The sequence below is a fragment of the Anser cygnoides genome, chromosome 1 (genome assembly GCF_040182565.1).
Source record: "Anser cygnoides isolate HZ-2024a breed goose chromosome 1, Taihu_goose_T2T_genome, whole genome shotgun sequence".
Classification (NCBI taxonomy): Eukaryota; Metazoa; Chordata; class Aves; order Anseriformes; family Anatidae; genus Anser; species Anser cygnoides.
The window spans coordinates 10,974,072-10,982,500 of record NC_089873.1 but is presented as its reverse complement, the minus strand read 5'-3'; positions in this window follow the sequence as shown (position 1 = coordinate 10,982,500).

The window sequence follows — 8,429 nt, the reverse complement described above, 5'->3', positions numbered from 1 at the left end:
TTGTTTTGTTGTTTTGTTTTGATTTTGTTTTGTTTTTAAATGTGGTAATAGAGCACAAATGCATCGATGTTTTAAAGGAGTCACTGTATCATATCCAAATTTAATAAGTCAGAGAGAACAAACTATAGTTACAATACGTTCCACTTAACGTCTAAATAATAAATGCAGATGTATCATCTGTGTTTGAAATGGAAGGTTGCCTACCCACAAATACATTTTAAATGGCCTTTTTTATATATATATATAAGCCAGATAAGTGAAAGTGAAAATAAGAAACATAAGAAAACTTTCAGATATCTTCTAGAATCCAGGCAGTCTGTAAAATATTACAAGAGAGCCAAATCACTGATACGTATGATCATATCATAAATAGATGGGGAAACATATATTATTGCTTGACTCACACTGTATTTCTGCCATGTTATACCTCACATTTCTAACATGTTTCTATATACTTCTGTATTTCAGTGCTCTGGCCTTGCCATGCAAAGCCCAGCTTCCTGGGTGCTACCAGCTGGGCCAGAGGCAGAATGCTCAATGGTGAACTCTGAAAAACACACATGCCAATTTGCCATGTAACATCACGTATTACTGGCATATACATATTGACTGACCACAAAGAAACCAAATAAAGCATATAACTCCATGCTACAGCTCTTTTCCCAATGAAAATGTTTACATGTTCCTCTCGATTCTATCTATCTATTAATTTTTGGTGGTATTCATTTCATTTAATGCCAGATATCTATGTTTTCAATTATGTCCGAGCTGATCACTCTAGATTTCGCTGTAGCACTGTTAGAAATCAATAGGCATTTGGGGACACAATTAATCTGACTGCATAGAATAAAATGATGGTTGCCTTGAAAGTACCCTAGGAGTATTTACTTCCTCTCACTCAGATCCCTGATCTTCTCAGTGTCCTCAACATATCTCCTCTTAGATGAAATTTGAATTGATTTTGATTGCAAGAGGAAAATGAAAGTAACAGATAAAGATAATAGAGAAAATGCTAAGAATTAAGGGAATAGATATGATGAGGCAAAAAAGTAGGTAAAGTACAAAAATTATTTTGTTCAAATGCACTAGAAACATTCTAATGAGCTAGAAAACCATCCTGAAACTGGTGGACTCAAATGAAACTGCTGTGCTCATGTATTAATTACGTAATACATAATCCTCAGGAATTTGCAGAGAATTTACTGCACATTTCAAATCTCCATTTGAAAGACTGGTCACATGCTGACTCAGTACAGCACCCAGACTTGAATCCATCCTGCAAATCAGCAAACAGAAATGAAGGTTTCTTAAGTCTTAAAACTTCCCAAGTGTTCTACTTATCATGCTACCACAAAAGAAAACGCAGACCCTAGCTGCAATATTTCAGTATTTGTTTCAAAGTCTATTGTTTTTCATAAGGGTGGCAGTTACCCTAATACTGAAAAGGAAGCCACGGATCAAACCTCTAACTCTGGAGAAGAACAAGGTTTAACTCCCATACTTAAGCTTTTCTAGTTGGCTAGCTCTATGCAAATCTTTTTTTAGTATCCAGCTTCAACATATACTGATACAAGGCAAATTATCTCAAATTTGCATCTTTCTGTTTCTAGATCTAGAAACAGGAGAGCCACGGCATTCCCATGTTGTCTTTCAACTAATTGCAGTTCCCGAGAATAAATTAAATCTGTTAGGCATCTCACCTCACAAGTACAGATTTATTTCTTCAGGAGCCAAAGACCATACCTCAGAATTGTTGTACTCTGTTCTTGTGAATGTGACAGCATGATCAGAGGTAACTAAGAGGGTATTTGCAATTTGGAATATGATGCAACTTTTCAAATTTGTCTAAGGAGCTCGGGCTTTCATTTCTGTGTTATACACTCCTTATAGGGTACTAGTTTCCTAGTTCTAAAAACTACAGTCCTTGCCTTTCACAAAAATTCTGTGTTGAATTTGTCACTACTGATGACAACGGAGACAAATGGAGCTACAAAGAGAGAATGATAAAATCTATGAGATTTGAAACATTTATGTGATTGAGAATGCTATTTTGAATGCACTAAATTTCCAGAATATGATCAATTAAAAAAAAAAAAAACTCTTTTGTTAATACTTATAGCATATATACATTACATCAATCTATTTACAGAATGTTGAACATTAATTAAAAATGGCAGGGAATTTCCAGGTCAATTTTAAATTAGGAAGAAAAGAAAAAAAAAAAGAAGAAAAAAAAGAGAATACATTCCAAAACCTCTTCATTCTATTTTTAAGGAGCAATTATAAAATAATATGAACTTTTTGACAGATATCAGAGTTTAAAATGATATTTTCCAGTTTGAAGAAGTTTCTAGATATTTTAACTGAAAGTGAGAATTAATGTGTAACAGAAAGAATTATAAAGTAAAAGAGAATTAAAATAGTGAACCATTTTATCTGCTGCAATTCAATACATTTTTGATACTAGTTCCCCAAAATATCAGATTTTATTATTTCTTAAAAGACAGGAAATACCTAGAAAAGTAAAACAAACAAAATAGCAAAGACACACACAAAACAAACAAACAAACAAAAATCTTCTGATAACAAAAAAGCTATTTCCTGTGTAGCTATGTTTCTGATTAATAAGTTATGAACCAAGAGGTCAAGAGGTCAATGAAACCAGTGTACTGGTCATGAGGACAATGCACTGAAGTTATAAATTAATGCATAATTATGCATTACCTAATTTTTATGTATTCTCTCTGATGTTCTGTGGTTTGTGTTGTTAATGTAGGAATCCATATGGGAATATGTGAGCATGATATGTAAATCTGGATCTGCATTATGTCCATGAATAAATTTCTTAATCTCACTCACTTTAGTTATTGATTGCAACAATCCCTTCCCATAATATCCAGAAGGTGTTGTGAGGCTCTATTCATTCATTAAAAGCATGAAATCTGCTGTGACAGCTTTGCATAGTCCATACTAGAAGTCTATAACTATACAAAATTATGTGCTCATAGGATTATAACCCATATGGGGAAATAGTATTTCTTCTTTATATTTGTATAATCCTGTTTAACAGCCTCAAATCATAACTAGATAAAGTAGGAGCTTCCCTGCCAACACTTAAAAGTACTAATACTGCAAATTTTATTTGCTCTGGTATTATAACTTGCAGTCTTCATCATTTTTTCTTAATTAAGTCACTGATTTTATAGGTAGCAGTCAAAAAGGTACAAGAAATACAGTGTTTCTTACAGTGTTGGAGCCAGAATTTCACACAGAATATTTTCTCTTTTCTTTTCTTTTCTTTTCTTTTCTTTTCTTTTCTTTTCTTTTCTTTTCTTTTCTTTTCTTTTCTTTTCTTTTCTTTTCTTTTCTTTTCTTTTCTTTTCTTTTCTTTTCTTTTCTTTTCTTTTCTTTTCTTTTCTTTTCTTTTCTTTTCTTTTCTTTTCTTTTCTTTTCTTTTCTTTTCTCTTTCTCTTTTCTTTTCTTTTCTTTTCTTTTCTTTTCTTTTCTTTTCTTTTCTTTTCTTTTCTTTTCTTTTCTTTTCTTTTCTTTTCTTTTCTTTTCTTTTCTTTTCTTTTCTTTTCTTTTCTTTTCTTTTCTTTTCTTTTCTTTTCTTTTCTTTTTCTTTTCTTTTCTTTTCTTTTCTTTTCTTTTCTTTTCTTTTCTTTTCTTTTCTTTTCTTTTCTTTTCTTTTCTTTTCTTTTCTTTTCTTTTCTTTTCTTTTCTTTTCTTTTCTTTTCTTTTCTTTTCTTTTCTTTTCTTTTCTTTTCTTTTCTTTTCTTTTCTTTTCATTTTATTAAGAGTAAAGAATATTTCTCCTTCACTTTTCTTCTTCCTCACATCATTTTAAGTTTTGGCTTTACAGTTACTTGGTTTCATTTACGTTTTCTGTGGGAGTAGGACATTCTTGGGGTGTGGGGGAAGCCAAAGAAAACTAGGATTCAAAATAAATAATTCTCAGCTTAACAGCCCTCATTAGATCCGCAAATTTCTCTCTTAAACATTCAGATATATGACTGTACATGAAAATCAGATGGGCATGAGGAAATTATTACATGTGGCCAAATGCAGTTGTGATCTAAGCAAACAGCAGTTGTGATCACAGCAAACAGCTGTGGTTCAGATGAGAAAATTTCTGAGAAACAAAATTGTTAAATCCAAACAGAAAACCTTGTGGGAAAAGGTAAATATGTCTTAGCACCTTGCAGCTTTTATTTGTTATTGTCAGCACTGACAATGCATAGTGTCTTAAGACATGCTGTTCTTCCTTTTGAGAGTAACTTACAAGACGGGAGATAATGAATACACAAAATACAAGATCTGGGTGGTAATTGTTGCTGAAACATGTAGTAAATGGCAAGATAAGTCCTCTTAGCCTTTAACCCTAATTACTACAGACATTTACAAGAATTCATGATAATCCAGTGCTTGCACAGGGGACAATTCCATATATATATATTTATATTTATAGATATTTGTTTTGTGATAGAATAGTTCAGCTGGAAGGTACCTTCAAAGATCATTGAATCCAACCATCTTCAGGGCTAAAAAAAAGTTGAAGCATATTATTAAGGCTGTTATCCAGATGCTTCATGAACACTGATAGGACACCAACCACTTCTCTAGAAAGCCTGTTCTAGTGTGTGACCACCCTCACAGTAAAGAAATTTTCCCTAATATTCAGTCTGAACCTCCCCTGGCACAGCTTTGTGCCATTCCCACACATCCTGTCACCAGGGAGAAGAGAGCAGCCTGTCCTTCCCACTTCCCCTCTTCAGAAAGTTGGAGAGAATTTAGGTCATCTCTCAGCCTCCTTTTCTCTCCTCCAGACTAGACAACCTAAGTGCTCTCACCCTCTCCACACTCCTGTGTGTGCCATTCAGCCCTTTTACCAGCTTTGCTGCCCTCCTCTGAATTAATTCAAGTATCTTAACATCATTTACAGATCATGGAGCCCAGAACTGCCCATAATATTCAAGATGAGGCCACACTAACACTAAATACACTGGGAGAATCTCCTCTTTTGCCTATCTGCCTATGATGTGTTTAAACGCACACCAAAATGCTAGGCTGCCAGGGCATGCTGCTGGCTCATGTGGAGCCTGCTGTCACCAGTGCTCCCAGGTCCCTTTCTGCTGAGCTGCTCTCCAGCCACACATCTCCCAGTCTGTCCCTATGTCCGGCATTACAACATTTCAGGTGCAGAAACCAACATTTACCTTTGTTGAACTTCACACTGTTGATGATTGCCCAATGCTCCAAACTTTCTATATCTCTCTGCAAGCCTCTCATCCCTCCAAAGACAAGGACTCTCAGTTTAGGATCATCTGCAAACTTGCAAAGGATACATTCCACTCCTGCATCCAGATCAATAATATGAGCTGAAAATGTCACTGACACTCAGCACCAACCTGTTCCTGCATCAGTGTATCTAAGGTAAAATCTGTCAATTGATTTAAATATAAACAGTTGCAAGGACTATTAAAAATTCCAAATTTAAAAAATTGAAGTGGATATATGAGGCTCATAATATTTCACTGAGCCTGACTGCAGTTTTTTCTTTTGTTTGAATCCCTAAGTTGCTTTTTGAGTCTACGGCAAAGTTTGCTCCTCTCTTAAAGAGCACTTCCTTGCCACAGAAAAAAGCATGCCATAATATTTCAGTGCCCACAAACCTGTCTCACAGAGGGCCTATTTGGACACATCCACCTCCATCTAAATTTGTGTTTCTTTCTGAGGCAAGAGTCATTGAGTTCTACACTGAGACTCTTCCCAGCCACATCTGAAACCGACTGCAAGCCAACAGCTCTGATTTGTTCTATTCCTTGCTTATGTATCTTATATAAACATACAGAGAGAGAGATCCTGTTTAGATTTTAGGTTTACATGAAAATAGTGTATAAGTGGGGTATAAATGTGGTCACTTAAATGTAGTATACGAAGCAACATCATTTGAAACCAGCAACCAGTTTGATTTGTATGTCTTCTTTCACATTTTGTCATCAATAATAGTTCAATTTGCAATTAGTTCAATGTGCAATTTTTCTCACCAATTAAGATCCCTTGCAGAGTTCAGCTCTTTCATTATAAAATTCAGTAATGGCACATTCTTTCATTTCCACAGGTTTGTTTAGAGCATCTGAAGTGCAGAAGTCACAGACTGGGTGAAAAAGGAATGAGATATTTACTACCAGTTAGTCTCTGGAACAAGGCCATCAAAATTAAATGAGAGGGGAAAAAAAAAAAAAAAAAAGAAAGAAAAAGAAAGAGGAATGAGGCCAGATGTTCATTGGTAAGGCAGTTGAGAAGGAGACTTATCAGTTCATTTGAGCAAGACAAAGTCTGAGAAAATGGCTGCTATGTGGATACATACATAGTTAGGCCAGTAAACATTTCAGTTTGTTTTGGTTTTGGTACTTCTTAGAAAACTAAGAAAAAAAGGATAAGATTAATTATATTTAATTTTAATGTATACGTTTGTCAAGTTAAATGCCTATTTAATCTTGCTTAGATGTTTAACTTCACCAATTAAGTATAATTGAATATATCCCTTCATCTTTTACTCTCCAACCAGATTTCAATCTGAAAACTAATTTTTAACATTATGTACAATAGCATTTTATAGAGAGATCAATTTAAAAGGAAATCTGACATTCTGCAAATGCTTGTAATTTTTGTCTGTTGTAACTTGACATTTTTCTATGTGACTTCCTATTAGTATTTACTTAGTTACATTTTTGTTTCTTTCATCCCTTTCTTCTCCATTGCAATCACTCACTAATTATTAAGGGATATTCTTAAATATGTGTTCTTCACAGTCACTAAATTTGTGGCACATTATCCTTTATCTCCTCAATCAAGGTCCCTAAACTTGGCTACTCAAGGTGGAATTGCAGTTCTTAAAGGAAACCAGAATGCCTAACTTTGAACTTCATGACTTGTCTTGTTTCCAGAAAATTCCATTTCTTATCACAGAATCACAGAATCATCCAGGTTGGAAGAGACCTCCAAGATCACCGAGTCCAACCTCTGACCTAACACTAACAAATCCTCTACTAAACTATATCACTAACCTCTACATCTAAATGTCTTTTAAAGACCTCCAGGGTTGGTGACTCAACCACATCCCTGGGCAGCCTATTCCAATGCCTAACAACCCTTTCCGTAAAGAAGTCTTCCTAATATCCAACCTAAACCTCCCCTGGCACAACTTTAGCCCATTCCCCCTTGTCCTGTCACCAGGCACGTGGGAGAACAGACCAACCCCCACCTCGTTGCAGCCTCCTTTAAGGTATCTGTAGAGTGGGATAAGGTCACCCCTGAGCCTCTTCTTTTCCAAACTGAACAATCCCAGCTCCCTCAGCTGCTCCTCGTATGATGCTCTGCCTCAGATATTTCCTTGACGATTGTTTTCTTCAGAAGGTGAATATGTTATGTAAGACTGTGAAGTATTTAAGTAATACTTTAATGTGAATGGAAGCCACATAGCTTGACAATGCTTGAGCTTTTTTTTTTTTTAATTGATTTACAGTCCATTCAATGTAAACTCTAGAAGTCACTTATTTTAAATCTACACTAAGGAGTTCTTAAATCCATGCTCTCAAGACTATTAAAGCACTTATTTTAAATACACAGCATGTAAGTGAGTTCACGTATTTTAAATATTCTTCTTACAACAGTATTTTTATTTAGAGAGGATTTGCAGTCTTCTTTATAAATGTTATTTTAGGCCTCAAAAAAATTATTTACTTCTTCTGGCTACAATTATATAAAGGAAGGAACTATGACAAAGAGATTATGAGACTGAAATTATTCATTTTCACAGAATCACAATGTTTGGGCTTGGAAGGGACATCTGGAGGTCATCTAGTCTAATCCTCTTGCTCAAACACAGATACCTAGAAACAATTGTCAAAGACCACATTCAGATGATTTTTGAATATCTCCAAGAATGGAGATTCCACAACTTCTCTGGTAACCTGTTCCAGTGTTTGGTCACCCTCACAGTAAAGCATTTCCTGATGTTCAGATAGAACATCCTGTGTTTCAGTTTGTGCCCATTGCCCCTTGTCCTGCCACCGTGCACCACTGAAAAGATGCTGACTCCATCTTCCTTGCACCCTCCCTTCAGGTATTTATATACATTGATGAGATCCTTACCGAGTTTGCTCTTCTACAGGCTAAACAGTCCCAGCCCACTCAACCTTTCTTCATATGAGATGATCAGCCCCTTAATTATTTTTATGGCCTTTTTCTGGACTCTCTCCAGGATGTCCATGTCTCTCCTGTACTGGGGATCCCAGAACTGGACAGAGTACTCTAGGTGTGGCCTCACCAGTGTTGAGTAGAAGGGAAAGATCACCTCCCTTAACCTGCTCGCAACACTTCCTAATGCAGCCCAGGGTACCACTGCACCTTTCTGCTGCAAGGGC